The following is a 21,628-nucleotide window of genomic DNA, read 5'->3' as shown; positions in this document are numbered from 1 at the left end:
TATTTAGTTTTCTATTTTTGGCTTCTATTTTTAGAAGCAGTTGTTTCTTTTTAGAAACATCACCGCTTGTAATCGCCTATTTAAACAGCTCTTTGATTGAATAAAGAACACATCGATTATTGGAGCAATTAATTTTTCAAGTCCCAATCTCATAACTAAAAAGTAAGAAGTTGTCCACTCTACAAATGCTAGTAGAATATGACAATATTAGTGGTGAACAGAAATAGCCTCTGGGTAACAAGTCGGGGCAAATACAACACTCCATAAAGTATCATTCATGCATTTTTTTCCTTTTTTTTGTGAAATTTCATTTTTTAAGTTTAGATTATTATTGTTCATATAATACTTTATATTTAAATTTTTTATTTTTAATATATTTAATTTTAATTTTTTATATATTTAACTTTAATTTTTAATATTTTTAATTTTACTTCCTTTTATCTTAATTTAGATTTAAAGACATTATTTTTTATTTAATTGTAGGTTCTGGTTTGTAATTTTATTTATATTGTAAAATTGTAAATTGTTAAATCAACTTATAATTGTTTATGTAGCAATTATGTGTATGTTGCTTTTTAAGTAATGAAAATCTCCTCTAATGACTTAGAAAATTGTTTGAAATATATGTGTATATATTTTTTACGAATGTCGTATCCATATTAGGGTCTTCAAAAATGGTCATATCTGTATCCAATACTGTATCCGTATTTGTATCCATATCCACGTCCATGCAACTTTGACTTTTTCCAAGATATGATGACACCGTGCTTTCCTTTACAATATAAAGTCAATTTATATATAAAAGCCAAAGTAGACAGCTATACTATAAGAAAATGGTATACGTACTCAGTAGTCAAATTCTTGTCCACTACCATAAAGCTTGGCCAAAAAGCAGTACAATTTTCTCAAGAAATCTAAATTATAAAATTTCTTAGGTTCTAAGTAAAGATATTTTTTTTATGAAAATGATACGTCGGTTACCTCTTTGTATACCATGTAGTAGGGGATTTATAAGGTTTAAAATGTGGAGGTATAACATTCAATATCAGTCTAATCAAATGATGTTTACTAGTTATTAGCCCTCCAATAATTCCCAATCATAATCTTCCAAATGAAATATTTTCATTTCATTATAAATAACAGCTGCCTTGACAAAATTGACAACCCTCACAATGAAATCATGCAAACCATCTAAAAGGTATATAAATGATTCAAATCAAAACAACAATAAAAAGATTTAAACTTTCCATCTTGTAATGATAAAAGTGCATATTTCATACTTTGAAATGTCTACAGACTGCAAGCGGCCTAGTTTCTTAAGTCAAAAATCATCAAAGTTATTCTCATCAAGCCACATACCTAAGCAGGCTAAAATAATTGTCCAAATAAGCAACTATCTGGACTTAGAACTACAAAGTTGTGGAAGTGTTCAACTCAAACCCTAATCAAATAGTATCATATTAAGCAATAAAGCATGTAAGAGTAGGACTCAACGGATCCCCCATTGCACTTTTCAAGCAGCAAATCATTTATATAATGCATCCTTTCTACATCCAACCACTAGTACAACATTAAAAAGTGACTTATTGAAACACCATTTACAAGGGAAAGACAAATATCACAGTGACCAAAAAACTCTCAACACACTAGCATTGTTATTCGTACATCTATGCCCCAAAGTTGGGAAGGAGGGGTTCATTGTTATATTCCATTCTACCTGGAATTGGAGATATCCTTAATTATGAACACGTGTCCATATTCTCTTCAAAGGCAACAATCACAGCATGCCCAGCTGTATACCTAGACTAAAAGACACAGCTTTAAGGGAAAGCCAACTTTCAGTGACCAAAAACCCTAAACCCTTTATACCTACATGAGCTCATTCAAAACCACAAATCCATGTTACAATGATACTATGACAAATTCCATTCATTACTTTTTTCTCCTGGTCATTTCATAACTAAGCCTTATCCAGAGATATTCATTATTTTGAGAAACCTCTGCAACATTCCAGAATGCTCCAAAATTTGTCATGAATTCCTCACTACATTCACTTTATAACAATACCCCATTTGTTATAATAAATAAAGTGAGCAGCCATGTAAAAATTAAATCTACACAAACCAGAGTTGTGCATACAAGAAAAAATAGGATACCCTAAAGGCAAGAAAGCTGAGAAGTAAATGATAAGACCATAATTTTATTGCTCACATCATAAGCACAAGAACAGTAAGTACCAGGCAGTAGTTAGATCATTGTGAAAGGATCATTGTTGAAGTTGTAAGCAAGTATCACAACACTGCAGCTAACATATATAATGCGATAATAAAATACAATCCAATTTTTAGACTTGGCATATGCACACCAAATGGCCTCACCTTCCTAGCAGAATAAACCATGCATGAGTCCACCGATTCAGAGGTTAGATCGGTTGACCAGTTTTAGCTTGACCCCATAACCTATAAATTTGGTAATGTTAAGTTGTGCTGCAGCATTAAGGATACCAATTGCAGTTCCTATGCTCACCAAGTCCCCTTTTGAGGATGGGGAAATGCCCCCAAAAAACCTAGAAACAATATTTAAATAGCAAAATAGCAAGGAGACAGAGATAGGTACATGGGTGCATTCCCATGGAACAGATATACAGGGCTCAGATCTGCTGGAGGAGGTAGCATTATAAGGAATAAAAAAGGCATTGTCATATATTCTGTACTCTTTAAGTGTAATTGGTTCAATGAGATTTGGTTCACTCTCAAACTTTTGGTCATATATTGACAAAAACCCCAGGAAAAAAATTTGAACAAGATATAAGGTAAATGGAAATAAATCCTCCTGCAGGCATCAATAAGAGAAGCATCACATGCTAAATTGCTGAATGGCTTGGCCATGACCTAAAATACGTTTACTTTTTAGACTCGGAAGTCAGTTAATAATAATGCTGAAGAGAAGGCTCTCATTAGCAAACATGCACAAGTTCAAGGACAATGAGCAATGCCTTAAATGGAGGCATATATTGATTATTTCTGTCCAATGATATTATCTGAACAGTGTAATATATGAGATATATAGATCCAATACTGTTAATGTTTTCTGTGTTTGGCATTTTGCAAGCTATGCAACAATGTCCATAGTCAGCTTGATGAAAGAGTGGTTATCAACCAAAGATGTCTCGAGTAGTAACAGCATTTCAAAATAAATCAAATAGACAATCTACAAAATAATGAATAAGTCTTAACATATTACACTGCAATACCAAAGAAAGATGAAATGATTATCCCTAGTCCTTGCGAGGTTAGCAGATCTTGGGTTGTTTTGGTAAGTCAATACTGACCCTCAATTTCAGTAATTGATTAGAGATAAAAGTTTGAAGACAAATCAACTTTGGAGTTGGGCATGCTTTGTTATGGCAACTCCATTAAAATACTTAAGGGATAAGGAAACTTTAAGATATTGATTAAAATATCTATAATTATTAATAAAAATGACAGTAAAGGTAGAACATTATTATTAGTGAAATTCAAAAGAGGTGTTTTAGGGGATAGTGGTTGTTGTTAACGACCTTAATCCTAGTTGGGAGTATCACGAAACCATTAAATCTAAAGGTTAAGTGTGTTGATTTAATTAGACCTAAGAAAAAAGATTGGTAGTGTTGGGTATATTTTTTAGACATGTCAATTAAAGAGTATGCCCTTGGAGGGTACAATGGTCGCTAGGAAATATGGCAACAATAAAATATTCATGTGTTCTTTAAACATCCTGGAGTCATATTATTATGACAAAGTGAAATGTATTGAGCCATGTTCCATGAAGTTTTGAGGACAGAGACGGCAGGGGGCAGTGGGACATGTTTTCGGTACAGAGGTACTTTTGGGCCATATTTTAGGGGACAGCAGGGGACGGCTGTTAAAATAATAGGGGAATTTTAAAGAATGTAGAGAAATTTAAAATATGCATATTATAACATTGATAAAGCATTCATCACAGACATTGTAAAAGCTTAATACATAGCATTAGACTTGAATTTACATCTAAACTCGGATTATTTTATTTAAATTAATTAACAAAAACATTTTGAAAGATGCATTTTATTTGATAAACAAGCCATACACTATTTTTTATTAAGTAAAAAGACAATATAGTTATACAGTATTCAAAAATGGTGGGTGGTAAAAACTAAAAAGACAAGCCATTAGAATCTAAACCAGACCAAACCCAAACTGCATTTTGTTCTTGATCACCTCCCTATCTAAACCAGCTGATAAAAGAAAAAAAATAGAAGATACACAGGTACATGCATACCAAAATTCAATTTAAAAACCAAAAATTGTTACACACGGACTTATATTTTGAGTCTTGTATTTTAGCTGGTGATATTCAAAATACCAAACTCAGCAGGCATATTAAAGATACAATCATGATCAAAGGTTAAACAATTAAAAAGATTGCTTAACATCCTTGAAATCAACAGTCTCTATACATTCCCACTCATCTTGTAATGTCCCCTTTTGGGATTTATCATAATTCAGTCCTGATTAAACAATTCCAACTTAAGGTGAGAATTGTAATATATTTATGAATATAATTTTATCAAATCTGAAAACATTTCATAATAATATTTAACTTAAAATTCTAAGAACAATTCGAAAGATAGAACTTATCTTGATAGCTTTCTCTGATTTGACAATGGATTTATGCTGATCATAAATCTCCCATAAAACTGATTACTATCTCTTTACAAATCTGCTTTAGAACTTCTTACAATCTCCTTATAAGTCTGTCATAAATCCTTACAATCTTCTCCTCAAATTTAAAATAATTCTCTTATGTAAGGCCCTCTCCAAACTGGTGTGTATATATATAATCAGATATGTCTTTGTACATTCAACACACTCTTCTCGTAAGTAATATGTTCTTCACAAATTGATATAAACAATCTCTTGTTAAATATGCACTCTCTTCTTTTCATAAATCTGCATGCATCTCTCTAGATCTGCACATTGTATATCTATCACTCAACACATCCCTTTTAGATCTGCATGTATTCCTTATGCACTGCTGCTTCTATTAAAATCTATGGCTGCCTTCATATAATTCTCATCTTATTAATGTTCATTGCCACACTTCTTTATATTTTTCTAACATGATCTTTTCCTTTTTTTTAATTCACCAACATCCCCTTTCCGATCCCTCTTACCTTGTGATTTTATATCTTTCACATACCCCTTCATACGAGGTGTGAACTCTTTCCAAAGAGTCATCCTTATTCAAAAGGATGCGTCCCAATTAGCCCATCTTCATTTTACCCTTACCAACCAATGTTTTATATTACAAAATTATCTTTAAGTGCTGCCTTTCATTAATCATTAACAAGCTTTATTTTATCTTTATTCGCTTCTAATCACTACCTTTGTGATTAAACATAATCGCTGCCTTTGAGTCTAAATAATCTTTGTTTCTTGAATGAATTGCTACTCTCTATATTTCCATTGCTTCCCTTTATTAATGCATGATTGTTCTTAATGAATAGTTTGTAATGTCCCCTAGTTTGACCCTTTTATATTTTGCCTATGTAATAAGTTCTGTGTCAATGAATATCTTCTTGCTGCCAGAGGATGATTTCCCAAATGATTGATGATGAGTTTGTTATTCATGATTGCTCCTTTGTCTGATCCTACTTGGTAATTGTATTGGTTTTCTGAATGTGATTCATCTGATTGTACTTAAGTCGTTGGATGATTGAACTGGAGCTTCTCTTTGATCACTGCCTTTCTTTTCTTTTATTGCTGCCTTTCTTCCTTATAGATGTAATTCTTGTTCATGTTCGATGATCCTCATTGATGTATTCTGATCTGTATATGATTCCCTCCCCAGAATGTCCTCAGCAATTATATCTACCTCTATTTATACCTTGACAAAGAGGGGTGACCCTTTGAAAAGTGGTTGCCCTCTTAGAAAAGACGTGTCTCTTCTTCCTAACCAATTGTTAACTTCTTTAATCGCACATCCTCATAAGGAATTATGATTAAGGATATTAACTCTTAATGAAGACATCTTGAAATGCACAAGTTGTATTATACTATTTCTGCCAGCATCGTACTCCAGCATATTAATCTGTATGCTTGCCCAGTAATTCGCAGACTAGGCATACAATCAGAATTGCATCTCATAGTCTTAAATGCTGCGATTGGGTTTATGTTAAGCCTGTGACTTACTTTAGACTGATAGGGGCATGTCAATTAATATCAATCTCCGCTATTGTTAAAGATTAATGGGCCACTGATCAAAAGGAGGAGTTTCACTAATATCTGATTGCTGTAGCATATCGAGTTCCCATATGAGAGAAAATTGTGAAGTCTTATGACTAAGATAATTTTCTGAGCATTAGTGAGGATATCTAGATCTGTTTCTTATTTTTATTTACCATATAAGGAAGGTGGGAGAATGCTTCATGGCGGGGAAATTACACATATTTGTAGTGGCTAAACAAACTTGAGCAGCTGGGTTGCCTTCTTTCTGGTTTTCTCAGAACAACCCAACTGAATGGCCACCAAAATCTTCTGAAAAGGCCCTAGCGAGTCCCAGATATGTTTCCGTTTTTAGCTGGGAATGAGGGATGGGTAGGGTATGGGAAAAAGCCTCCCCATACCATCTCCGGTATGGGGACGGGGGTACCAGCCCTGGGGGCGTGTCTCTGTGAAACATAGGTATTAAGGCTAGACACATTGTACAAAAGATGAACCAAAGAAGAGTGACGGCCACGTTAATAAGAGTTAGAAAAGATAACTCCATAATCTATGAAGAAATAGCCTTGCACTACTAGAACATTCCTAGTTACACGTTGCTTGCTAAAAAGAATAGATTATTGCATTATTTCTGTATGCTGACACCAATTTATTATTGCATAGTTAAATAGATTAGTATTTATTAACCGAAATGTTTATTATGATGGACAGTCCACAGGGCAAGAAGAAAACTAATACTTCCATACATGTTAACAATTAATCTTGAAGAGGTATATTTGAGTCTTTGTGGTGAAGGTAGCTGCATTTGTAGGTGAAGCCCTCAAGCATATTTATCATGCAAACAAGTATATTATGCAACGGGCATTATCTAGGGGACAAAGGAGGGAGCAAGGAATATATTTTTCACCCCAAGTGTTGATTGCCAATGGAATGCATCATGAAGCAGATGAAAGAAAATTTAGAGTTCAAATATAAATAGGAATATAGATATACAAAAAATTGTTTGCAGAGATGTGGCTTCAGAAGAGAGATGACCTTTATGAGTTGCAGTAAATTGTTGGGAAGAAGAGGCTTGATTTAATTGTATCAAAAGATTGATCTCTTATAAAAGGAAAAATCAGGAGTAAAGATGCAAGAGCATCCTCTACTGCTAATATTTATTTGTCCTTGTCAAACGAAGCTATGGTGAAGAGATGTGTGTTTGCTACAAATGGCAGATTGTTATTCATGTGATATTGGGGGTATCAGAGATAATTGAACGTTTAGAGACCACACATCAACCTTGAAAAAAGGAGCATTGGAGTTCTTGAACAAACTGGTTGAGTAAAGAGACTCAGTAAAATACGCAACTTCAAGTGAATAACTAATAATCCTTAGATAACTGCAATAGGCATTATAAGATTGCATTATCAACCAATGTTTACCTAAAGCATCAAACATCGACCATGTGTATTTTGAATCATGAATGCATTAAGATGTAGCCAACTAGAACTTATGATTGTGGAAACAACAAGTTGAGCTCAAAATGAAACATGAAACAACTCTTGGGACAATACCAAGAGGATCATTACAAAAGAACCTTGAGACCATTAAACAATGTACTTATATAGCCCACATGTAACACCTAATGTGAATGACGTAGTCTTAGTGGTTAACTTCTGTTACACTGAGATTATATTTACCTAAGTGAGAATGGTTAGTTATTATATTGAATGCCAATAAGGGTTAAACTAAACTAATAGCATTATCTTGTTTAAAAATCAGGTTATGACACGATATAGTTGGTAACTTGTGGCCCTAATTAGGTAGGTTTTTCAGGATGGTGATGCCAATATTAGAAAATTAAAGACTTTTAAGTTTACTAAAAACAAATTATTATTAAATAGGCATTGTAATGACATTTTTAACAAGAATCAATTAGGATGATTTAACCAAAATCATGGATCTCATGTTTATTTAGGGGTCTATTTAAGAAAGAAATCAACTTTTAAGAAAAGATGAAATTAGAACCAGTGAAATTAAAGGGTTAAAGAATTGTAAATGTGAGAATTTTTCTCTACCTAATCAAGTGGTACCTTGGGAGCCATCATCCTGACAGAGATGAAGCCCGGAAAGACATGCAGCTTTCAATTCAGCCTTACTAGGCTGATTTTCACTGTCTTGCTTACACAAGTTCAGGCAACCACCGTAAGGTGAAACTGATGCAAAAGGTTAGTTTATGGCTAACCTATAGTTTGTAGCAATCATGCAGCTAAAATTTGGCTTCTCATTTGGAGATTTTTCGGTGAAACTGAGGGTAGTATATACAAGAAAAACATGATAAAGGATAGGACAAGCTTAAAGAAGCAAAAGAGTGGATTAATGCATAAATTTGGGGGATAAAAGAACTAAACAGTTATATTATGTGCACAAATGATCAAATCAGGGTCAGTGGGTCTCAAAAGCACAAAAGTTAGTGTAAATCAGGAGTGCACATGGGCTCCAATATTCAACTAAAAACAATAATAAATTGTGTGTTAGATCTAAGAAGCAAAATTAACTAAAGAAGAGGAGGTAATCCAAATGGGCAAACCCTTTTACAAGTTAGTTTATAGAGTCATATACTACAAAATAAACCTGTGAAAAAGAAACCCTAAGAGAAGTCTTCTATAAACTACAGGAAAAGAGAGCCAACAGAGAATAAAGGTCTATCCTGCTGCCTATAAAAGATCTTCGGGTACTCCTTCCAGTGTCTCTCCTACCATCTGTGACCAATGACCTTCACGATGCACTATGAGTGGTGTAGAAAATTGATAACGATTGTATGTTCTTAAAATCTGTGATTGTGCACTATGAGTGGTGTAGAGTACCAGCACATTGCACCACCAGCAATGTGCATGGTACATATAAGATTCCAGGATAACTGACAATCAGTGTGACAACTGGGGGTGAGCACCATCCTGTAGATCTGTCATGATGTGAGCTACCAAATCCCTCCTCTGCAGCCCTGAATTTAAATTCAATTTGCTCTGGTTATGGGTACGGTTATGGGTACAGGGTTTAATTTGCTGTGGCTAAATTCTGGATTCTGCAATTGCAGGATGGGCCCATCCAACTGTGTCCATGGGCATACCTAGGCAAACCCAGGCTGTAAATGCAGAAAACAGAACGTACCCACAGAGAATCCATGGATTTTTCCACAGTAAATACTAAAGATAGTTTTCCGTTTCAGGGTGCCTTTTTCCATTTAAGTATTCCAGATGATAAATATGTCAAGCTGGCATAGTACTAATGACTAAAAATGGGCATTTGGCCCTGTTTTTGTGGATCCTGTTATAACTCTTCTTGGTCTCTACAAGTAAGATGCAGCCTCAGTAACTGCATCTATGTATAAATTACATGGATGGCAGGCATAAAAATAGTTTGAGCAGCATTTGGTTTCAAACTTTATTTATCTCTTTCTGTGAATTAGAATGAACCTTCAATCTTTTCAAATTCTGGAACTCGTTGAAATTCATTAACCTGAAGACCCTTTGTTTCTTACGAGGAATCATTATTGCTTTCTACTATTTCTCAGAGCTTTATTGTGTCCGATGTATATGAACTTTTGCATTCTTGGATTCTTGGATTTCTCTCTGCCCCTGCCATTCGTTGAAGATTTTGTATTCTGCATGGGATATGTTTTCATGGTTGCTTTGTTTATTATAAAAATGTTATGTGATTATCCAGACTTGATTCCTGTTTTTACTTTCTAGGCTCAAATATGTATATATCTATAATTTTTATATATTTTTTGTACAGACATACCCAACCCCACAAATAAATTTTGTCATATGAGCCTACCCAAGCTGAAACCAATAACTTAGATCATAATTTGCACTATTGACTACTAAGGCTAACATGTGCTGACAGCTGGAGCTCAAATATACCTAAGGAAGGGAGTAATCAATCTCCTTAAGAGAATTGCAGCCCACTAGTGTCTTGAATCACACTGGCAAAAGTGCTGATGAAGTAACAGTAGAAGCAGGAAACAGGAATGTCACAATAAACTGTTATCTGTATCTAGAAAACCAGGTCACCAACTCCATGTATGCACATTTGAGAAGCACTATCATCAAGTTGGCAGCAAAGATGTTAAAATAATTTTGGCAAAGTTTTGGGGGTTGTTGACAAAACATTAAGCTCATAAATGGGGACACAAAAGTGGAATGCAAGCCTAAGTTTTAAGAGCTATTCAACAAATGGCTTAACTTAAATCAATTTGGAAGGAGATTATGAACATGTGGTGCAAAAGATAGAAGCTTGTGGCTCAAAATGACATTAACACGAAAGAATAATTTATCTCATCTTCATACTTTGTTCCTACGACCATTATGAGCACAAATTTGGGATTACTTGCTTAACCTGTTTCTTTTTGGCATGCTCTTAAAAGGAATATGACAGTAACTAACATTCTAACTAGGAGAATCCTTGTTATGTTCCACAAAAGTACATGGTGCTCCAGATGTTGCAATGATGTTTAGGCTTCAATACTAGTGTTAGTAAAAAATACTGCTAGAAAAGAAGCAGCCATACAAGGGCATCCAATTTTACTAAAAATCATAAAATTGATTGAAGAACAAATAATGACCAACTAAAGAAACTTACATTTGTAAAACACTACTAGACTGGAGATCAACTAACGACCACAAAGATACTGAAGGACAGAATCTACGAGAAAAAAACTGCACATGCATGTGTCCTTTGAATATGCAGAGTGGATGGTAACATTTCAACTCGTAACAATATTATATTTAGAGACAAGATGAGCTATTCCCCTACACCTGTTTAGGTCATGTGCACTTCTCGGGATGGAAACTTATTGTGTGGATACTGCATACTTGAACAAAATCAAGATTCATCTCAAGGCTGTATTCGTAGAACTAAAGCATGTTGATTTCATTATAAAAAAGATCTTGTGTAAAGCTAACGATTATCTTAAGAAATGCTGTTGATTTGGTTTAGGACGAAATCCGTCCATGAGTTATTGATAGTCAAACTTTAACCTAAGCTACACGGACTCGGTTCATCTCACTCCATGTCTGATGGCTCTAGTGAGATTTGAACCTCACATGCTCTAACGTACTACTAGCGAATGTGAGGAACTTGGCTCTGAAAGGATGCGATTTGCAGCAAAACCAGAGGTTGTCAACTATTGACCAGAAATGAACCATGAAACTTTGTGTCTGGAGATGGCATGAGACCACTAAGAAGGCAACATATATTAAGCTAGTTTCCTAGGTTGGTAACACCTTAGCTATATTATGCGTGCGAGAACCGCAGGAATTGTTACACAGAAAAACCCACTAATCACCTGACCCAGTTCGTAATTTATCTGTAGGAAAACTCCAGAAGTACTGAACCGACTACACATAAAGTTACAGTGAAAAGGGCGATATAAGTTATAAACTATGATTGGTACCCCCGGATCCTGACAGACAGCTGAATGCTGAAACAAATCTCGCTGCAAAAAAATTACTTCAACGTGCAAATCAGTAGCACCACCATAGCTTACCAATCTATCCCATAAGTATATTAAGAATAAACTAAAAAGGTAAATATGATCTCTTTGATGTGAAAAGATTACAATCTAATTCAGACCTGAGAGATTTACCTAAACAAACACTCTACAAAAAGTAGACCATATTCAGAAGATACATCTAGTAGTGGATTTCAAGTTCAAACAAAAACCCATCCAACAAAAAGTCAAACTCAAACGCTTCAATTCCATGCCGCCATAAATAGGCTAATATTGAAAAAGCAGAACCCTTAACAAATTACGGGTATAGAAATGTAAACGGACCTGAAATCTTTACTGAAACCCTTGTCTTCCTCTGTTGAGCTTTACTTTGAGAGCTTCGCCAAATCTGAGTAATGTTGTGGGTTTTGAGCAGAAAGGAAGAGAAGAAACGCCTTTCGAAAGATTATGGTGTGATCTTAGGCTATGCCCTCATTTGGGCCCGCTATGCATCCATGTATGGCCATGAGATTTTCATAGCTAAGATTTATTTTCCTTCTGTGGCCTTTTGATTTCTCTAAAATATCAAAAGGTGGAATTGGAACACTAAACTTCTCGGCCTGCAAGGAATTCAACTTGTTTTACCTAGTGAAGTAAATTCCTTGCCTTTTTGAATTTGTTTGAAATGGATCGACTTTATGAATGACCGTGAAATTAGGAGCTAAACTAACAATTACCAAGCGCTCCTAAACTAACTTGGATTTTTCTTTTTTATTAACTTCAGTAATTTAGTTGAATTTACAATTTTTATTTTTATTTTTAGATTAAACTATTTTAGATGATAAAAGTTGAAATGGTGATAATGCATGTTCATGTCTTTTTGTTTTAGATATGTAATAATTAGTTTATTGACATATTTTTTCTTAAATTTGGTTAATGATATCATTATGTTTAATCTCATCATCATTCATCTTGAGAAATTGATGTTGATTCTTATATTTTTCATTTATTATTTTAAATCTTATTTGTAAATGCAAACTTGATTCAAATCATTTCTTGTAATATTCAAATTCAAAATAAATCTCATTAGTTACCTCTTACTAGTCATTGTGAGATGGTTTAACATCAATTTATATTGATTTCTATGTTATGTTGTTATATTTAAGGGCATTCATTCCTTCATTTAAAATCATCCAAGACAACCTAAGAGTCATTAAAAAGCATTGTCATAAAGCATTTATGAGAGCATCATAGCAATATTATCAAAACATTATATCAACATACACCATTGCATGTTTTCCTTGTCCTTGATTCTTGTTCTAAAGTCATTGATGAATAGGAATATGATCCTCACAATTCAACATATTTTCTAAAGGTGTTTCTAAACGTCATTAGTGCTTATTCGAATTCAAGGGTCAAGAGATTGAGGCAAGCAAATCCTAACACTTTGTTTCCTACCAATTTCTTCATACGATTTATAATTTAAATCTTTGTATCAAGTTCATAGCTCCATGCTCATATAGGTCAATCAGAGCAAAATATAATCAATTTATATAATTTGAAAGTTATATAACCATAATTATGTGACGAGGGTCTAGGTAAGTAGCATAATTATATTCATCTATTTTTTGTAACTGGTTTAGTATTTAATTATTTTCTAGTTCATACCCATTATCATAGTTCAAGGTTGTTTATTATTGAGATTTTATTAATTAACCTAGGGCATATATTTATTTGCATTTATTAACTAATCTAACTCTTTTCCATGACCAAGGTTTTGGCCTTAGGGTTGCAGATTTTATTTTTCAGTTGTATATCTTATTTTTAAATATTAGGGTCTAGATTCCTTTTACTCATGTCTTGCTTGTTACACCTTCCTTTAAAGTATTGTGTTTTATTATGTAGCCTCATTTGTACTACCCTCTTCCCACCTTAATTTTCACATTTATAGAGTTGGATTCATGATTTATTTATGAATTAAAGCATTCGTTGATTTTTAAAATTTGTAGCAAAACTTATCCTTCTTATATCAATTAACCTTAGATTGTATAAGTTATTTTGCATGTCAAGGTCTCATGCACATCCTTGAACTCCTTGGATAAGAAGTCCTCATTTAAATCCTCAAATGGTTCAATCTAATGAGAATAGTTTTTTCTAATGTTGTTGTCAAAAGTAGTTCTATTACTCCTATTATTGAGAATAAGGTTGAAGATTATGACCATGTAAAGCACATTTGAAACAAAAAAAAATTTCCCATGAGCTTGCTAGTTTAGCTGAAGCAAAATATAGCTTGATATTTTCATGATTTACCACTTGCTACTATTTTTGGTTCATAAGTGTTTTAAGGCATTAATACTAAAATTACTACTTTTAGTTCTTTGAATGGTGCTTCCTCTTCACAATTTCCTCCTAACTATGTTCTTAAATGTGCTATATCCCCATTCCAATCCTCTATCCATAGTGGTAGAACCTCCTATTTTACCTACTTCTCATATTGATTTTTCTATATGGGAAGCTTATTCTTCCCATCCTTTAGTTATTTCACCTACCTTTCATGTCATCTCTATTATTGTGCTTTCTACACATGGCCTTCATACATTTTAGTCCTTATACTTTGAGTTACACCACCAACTTTGTGATGATTAATTACGAACCATTTTTGTTGAGGGATTGTTACCACTTAGAGACAATGTGAACTTGAATAGATTTGTTTGCTTTATGGGCATGTGTGCTCATATGATGACATTGAATTGAATATCTTGGATATAATGTCCTTGAGTATGGATTATATTCCCCTAATACTTTCACATATTTGTGCCCTTTGAGATTTTAAAATTGTAACTTTGTCAAGGTAGTTATTCTAAAGAGAAAAAGATAGTTTGTATCATGTGGCCAATTCTTGCAACATGCCTTCTTTCAAGCCTCATAATTTAGGAAGTTTACTAATTTACAAGAACCATATTACAATGTGCTTCAAATTTAAGCTCTAATATGATTACTATCACACATATTCATTTATTAGATGTAAATAGAGGTCTACTTAAGCACTATAGTGAGAATTTAGTTCATAACTTTTATAGATTTGAAGGACATCATACTCAAGGTAGTATTTATTTGAAACACAAAGAGGAATATTTTATTGATGGTAACATTATTTGCATAGAAGGTGCCAATGTTGGGGCCAATTATTTAGTTGCTCTCCCTCATCAAAATTTTAAAAAATGACACCAATATATTTCCTATTCATGCTACTAACAACAATACATCTCTTAAACATCATTCTTTTACACTGGTACATATATATGTAGATTGAGGTTTTGTGGATAATTGTGTTAGAATCTCTGATGCCAAAGGAAAACTGAGAGGGGGGGGGTGAATAAGTGTTCCACAAGTTAAACAATTAATGCAGTTTATAAACCATTTACCGGAGCACAACATAAACACCACATAGAAAGATAAAGCATGAAAGCACACAACACACAACACCAATATTTTTTACATGGAAAACCCGGTAAAGGGAAAAACCATGATGGGAAACCCTACCCACAGTCAGATAATACTTTTGCAGCAGTATTTGAAATAATGGGGATTGCACTTGCAATCAGGCCAACTGCCTAGAGCTCACTGCTCATCACAAAAAGAAGTCTCGTTGACTTACATAAACATCGAACTACAATCTGGAAAAAATGAACTGTGAAAGTAGCATCTCCTAATGCTTGATACAATTCCGCTTAAGCACAGATGTCTGCCCTACAATACCAAAACTTTCACAACCTTCATTGAATGATATAAAGTTGTTTGTACAATTACCTCTCTCTAATAATGCAGACTTAACCATACCAATATCCAAATTACATGAATGAGTCGCCTATAAATATAGATCATCAACCTTGATAACAAGGTCGACTAAAACCTAAACCCATAAACCATAATTAAAAAAATTATATCACACGATACCACCGGACCAATATTATGATTTACATTACATAGCATGGACCTAATTCACATTCCTAAACAATTATATTCTCTGGAAATTCCTCTAAGACCTATATTAGCACGTTTCACCAACCGGTAGAAACCCTCAATGCAAATAACACAGAATAACCAACCAGATCCAAATAGGACCACCAAATCATCACGCCAGCTAATGCAAAGCCACCAAAAAATTAGGACATGACCAAGAATGCCTTCAGCACATTAGGAACCATTTCTATAAGCTGGGCCAAAATCACTTAACCATTTCATCGAATATCACCAACCGGTAAAGCCAACCGATACCGAGAATATCAACTGGTAAACCAAAACATAAGTGATAGCTTCCAGAGCATCAAATCACGAACCAATAGAGTATGACAAGCATATAATCATCCTGAATAACCATCCAAAACTGAAACCAACGATCTAATCATACCGGATTAGAATCACTGATAACCAAGTCCAACCAGGATAGCAATAACCAACCGAGACAAAACCATATCCAACCGAAACACAGTGTTACATCAATGACAACACATAAGCAATTTCATCATATTGCCAATAATCTCCCCCTTTGGCATTGATGGCAACACTGAATGTGAAAAACATCCAAGTGCCAAGGAATGCTAACAATCTCCCCAAACAATCAAGAACCAACAAAATATCTCTCCTTGAGATTTTTTGTTTTTCACATGAAGATTATCTCCCCCTTTGACATCAATGACAAAGGGTTGATGCCAAACCAAACAGCTGACTACTCCCCCTGAGCAACAACATCACCCTATCAACCCGGATCAAAAGATATTTCTAATAAGCTCACCGGATTGATGCATCCCTGCATCTCTAAGTCTCTGTCGGAGGGTGGTGACCCCCAACTGATCTCTGAGATATTCAAAAGTATCTTTAGGCAATAGTTTTGTTAGAATTTCTACAATCTGTTCCTTATTAGGCACATAAACCAATTTGACTTCCTTTGCTTCAACCTTTTCCTTCAAGAAATTATACCTTATAGAAATGTGTTTTGATTTGGAATGAAATACTGGATTCTTTGACATATCAATCGTAACATTTTTATCATAGTGAATAACAATAGGCTCATCATAACTTACCCTTATATCCTTCAACATTTTCTTCATCCATAAAATAACATCCATCTGATATACCTTGTAGTTCTTGTGTGCAGCATAGGTAAGAAATAGTCGTACCGCTTCAATTCTAGCAACCGGAGCATAAGTTTCATCATAATCAACTCCTTCTTTCTATGAATATCCTTTGCAAACCAATCTAGCCTTGTTTCTTACAACCCGACCTTCCTCATTTAATTTATTCCTAAAAACTCATTTAGTTCCAATAACATTTTTATCTTTAGGCCTAGGAACCAATTCCCATGTTTCATTCTTCTATGTCTGATTCAATTCTTCTTCCATAGCTCTCATCCAATCCTCATCTTTACTTGCTTCAATAAAAGATTCCGGTTCAATTTGAGAAATTAAGCATACCTCTTCAACAGCTAGCCTTCTTCTTGTTATCACACCTTTCCTCTTATCTCCAATGATTTGATCTTCAGAATGATTTAGCTTTACATAGTTCTGGGAGTCTTAGAATTATCTTGACTCCTCGACTCTTTCTTCTCATCAACAGTCATTGTGGAATTTTCTGATGTTACCGGAGCAACTGGATCAATGCTCTGAACTGATTCTTGCACAACCAGTTCTAATCTGACAATTTCATCTTCTGGTCCATAGTCATATGATCTGATCTAATTATTACCTTGCTCATCCACTTTGACATTTATGCTTTCCATTATCCTATTCAATCTTTTGTTATAACATATATATGCTTTACTCTTAGTAGAATAACCCAAAAATATTCCTTCATCACATCTAGGATCAAATTTTCCTAATGCATCATCTCTTCTAATATAGCATTTACTTCCAAAAATTCAGAAATATCTAACAGTAGGAGTATGACCGAAACATAATTCACAAGGAGTCTTATCGGTATCACTTTTTATGTTTACTATGTTGAAAGTATAACCGAAGTATTGACAACTTCTCTCCAATAGATATCAGGCAATTTGGCTTCCATCATCATTGACTTTGCAGCATCTAGGATAGTTTTGTTCTTCCTTTCCATTATTCCATTTTGTTGTGGGGTTCTAGGTGCAGAAAATTGTCTTCTAATTCCATGCTTCTCACAAAAGTTGTTGAACTCACCGGATGTAAACTCACCGCCTTGATCTGATCTTAAGCATTTTATCTTCAATCATGTTTCTGTCTCAACTATAACTTTGAAAATTTTGAATTTCTTAAGAGCTTTTGTTTTTTCTTTCAAAAATGCAACCCACATTCTAAAGTAATCATCAATAAGCAACATAAAGTATCTATCGCCTTGAAAACTTTTAGTCCTTGTCGGTCCACATAGATTAGTATGAATAAGATCAAGAATTTCATTAGATCTATCATGTATGCTTCTGAAAGAAGTTCTAACTTTCTTACCCATTTGACATTCTCTACATATCGGATTATGAGGTTTGATAATCTTGGGCAAATCTCTAGCAGCCTGTGTTGAGCTGATCTTCACCATGCAATCAAAATTCACGTGACACATCCTCTTATGCCATAGCCAACTTTCATCAATTTGAGCAATCAAGCAACCCTTCTCACCGGAGTTCAAATGAAATATGTTTCCTTTGGTCTGAGTTCTGGATGCAATTTCCAAGCCAAATCTATTGATAATCTTGCATTTTCCATCTTTGAATTGCAAATGAAATCCTCTATCCACCATCTGACCTACACTCAAACGATTATGATTCAAACCTTCAACATAGTAAACATTGTCAGTATTAGTCTTACCATCCAAGGATATTGTTCATTTGCTTTTGATCATGTGTGCCTTGTTGTCTCCAAATCTGACTAGTCCACCATCAAATTCTTGCAGAGTCAGGAACTTCCTCTTATCGCCAATCATGTGATGTGAACAACAACTGTCTATAACTCATTCATCCTTCTCTTCAATTTTAGCAACTAGAGCCTTCTCCTTAGTATGATTTGTATCAATGACAAGTTCTGAAGAATCATCCTTAATAGCAATAAAGACCCAATCTTTACCGGAGCTTCCATTATCGGATCCACTCACGGGTTCACCATCATCATCATCATTGTCAGTAATACTAAAATCATCATCACCAACATAGTAACATGATTTATCCTTATTCCTTCTAAATCTAGGTTTGTTATTATATTCCGGATTAGGTTTATAATTTATCATAAATCTTTCTTGATTCCTAGCAGCTCTTTCAGGACATCTAGAAGCAAAATGACCAATCTTATTGCATGAAAAACATTTAAAAGGAGCTTTTCCTTCATACTCACTTCCAACCGGTCCTTTAGGGATTCTTTTGGCAATTAGGGCTTCCAAGTCTTCAAGTTCTTTGTCCAAGTCTTCAAGTTCTTTGTCTTCTCTCTCAATATCTTCCAATTCTTTAGCATATAACTCCTTCCAGTCTGTCTTCTACTTACTGGAGGTAGATGCTCTAAATGAAGTCTCAGTTTTAGTAGCACTCTGATCTCCAAGTTCTTCAAGCTCAAAAGTAGTCAATTTCCGAAGTAATGTATCTCTGGTAACAGGGGCATTTGACATTGTCCGCAGTTCATTTATTGTTGTAGCCTTCATCTTGTAAGTTGGAAGTAGAACTACTAGAATCTTTGACACAACCTCATCCTCATTAACATTTCCACCGCATCATTTGATTCCCATGACAATCTCATTCACTCTATCCATGAAAGAATTTATCTTCTCATCTTCTTCCATCTTCAAAGTTTCATATCTCACCCTGTAACCTTAAAGTTTTGCAATCTTTACTGCTTGGTCACCTTCATAAAGAGTTTCAAGCTTCAACCGGATTTGCTTAGCATTTTCCAGCTCTATGACATTCAATAGCTTCTCATCTAATAGAGAACTTAACAAAGCTTATTTCGCTATGACATTATTATCAACATTCTTCTGCTCATCAAGAGGTATCGGAGTTCCAAAATTAGGATCATGAGGTGTATACCCTTTCTTTGTTATCTCCCAAACTTTAGCTCCAAGACATCTCAGATGAATCTTCATTCTCTCCTTCCATATTTTGTAATTTGTACCATCAAATTTGGGACTCTCCTTCCGGTAGGGATTAAATTGTAGAAGTTGATGCCATTAGATCTCCTCAAGCGGTTAAGCTTCTATAGAGAGGACCTCGCTCTGATACCAATTGTTAGAATCTATGATACCAGAGGAAAACTGAGAGAGGGGGGGGTGAATCAGTTTTCCACAAGTTAAACAATTAATGCAGTTTATAAACCATTTATCGGAGCACAATATAAACACCACATAGAAAGATAAAGCATGAAAGCATAGAACACACAACACCAATATTTTTGACGTGGAAAACCCAGTAAAGGGAAAAACCACAGTGGGAAACCCTACCCACAATCAGATAATACTTCTATAGCAGTATGTGAAATAATTACAATGGGGATTGCACTTGCAATCAAGCCAACCGCCTAGAGCTCACTGTTCATCACAAAAAGAAGTCTCACTGACTTACATAAACATCGGACTACAATCTGGAGAAAATGAACTGTGAAAGTAGCATCTCCTAATGCTTGATACAGTTCCGATTAAGCACGGATGTATGCCCTGCAATACCAAAAACTTCACAACCTTCGTTGAATGATATAACTTTGTTCGTACAATTACCTCTCTCTGATAATGCAGACATAACCATACCGATATCCAAATTACATGAATAAGTCGCCTATAAATACAAATCATCAACCTTGATAACAAGGTCAGCTAAACCCTAAACCCATAAACCATAGTTACAAAAATTATATCACACGATACCACCAGACCAATATTATGATTTACATTACATAGCATGGACCTAATTCAAATTCCCAAACAATTAATATTCCCTGGAAATTCCGCTAAGACCTATATCAGCACGTTTCACCAACTGGTAGAAACCCTCAGTGCAAATAACATAGAATAACCAATCGGATCTAAATAGGACCACCAAATCATTATGCCAGCTAATGCGAAGCCACCAAACAATTAGGACATGATCAAGAAGGCCTTTGACATGTTAGGAACCATTTCTATAAGTCGGACCAAAATCACTTAACCATTTATCGAATATCACCAACCGGTTAAGCCAACCGGTACCAAGAATATCAACCGGTAAATCAAAACATAAGCGATAGCTTCCAGAGCACCAAATCATGAACCGACTGAGTATGACAAGCATATAATCATCCCGAATAACCATCCAAAATTGAAACCAATGATCTGATCATACTAGATCAGAATCACTAATAACCAAGTCCAACCGGGATAACAATTGCCAATCGGGACAAAACCATATCCAACCGGAGCACAGTGTTGACATCAATGACAATGCATAAGCAATTTCAACATATTTCCAATAAATTGTTACACTGATCCTCAGGCACACCGAAATGATTTTTAGGTACGACATACTCTACCATTATGGTCATGTTTATGAATGAGTCTTCATGACTACCCAGTTTGTAAAAAAAAATGGAGATAAAAAAATTCCTAGTATCATGTTTATGTCACAATGTGTAGTTGTTTACTTGCTATGATAGAAATAATTTCTTTACGTTTTATTTATCTTTGTCAATAGACCAATTACTACCTTAGAAATATAGATGCCAAATAAGTCGTTTGAGTGTTTATCTTCTAATATATAATGATGGCGCATGTCATATACATATAACATGGAAATGTTATGTGATGGCATGATCTAGTATGTATTCTAATGATCAAGACATAATGAAACTACCTTTAAATGAGGAAGCATAACTAGCAAAGTGCATTGGACCTCTCTTCATCTATAAAACCTAGTGGTAGCATTAAAGTGGCTTTTATT

At 34.4% G+C, this 21,628-nt stretch overlaps 1 protein-coding gene across 1 annotated transcript in view; it reads right to left on the bottom strand.

The window, feature by feature from the left end:
- The window catches only part of LOC131028177 (alkaline ceramidase), a 57,537-nt gene extending 45,126 nt beyond the window's left edge, over window positions 1-12,411 (bottom strand). The window contains exon 1 of the mRNA XM_057958415.2: window positions 12,064-12,411. The gene's annotated coding sequence lies outside the window, so the exon portion shown is untranslated. The remainder of the gene's footprint in view (window positions 1-12,063) is intronic.
- Window positions 12,412-21,628: the final 9,217 nt, after the last annotated feature.

The sequence above is a fragment of the Cryptomeria japonica genome, chromosome 5 (assembly GCF_030272615.1).
Source record: "Cryptomeria japonica chromosome 5, Sugi_1.0, whole genome shotgun sequence".
NCBI lineage: Eukaryota > Viridiplantae > Streptophyta > Pinopsida > Cupressales > Cupressaceae > Cryptomeria > Cryptomeria japonica.
This window is presented reverse-complemented; position numbering and strand designations above follow the sequence as displayed.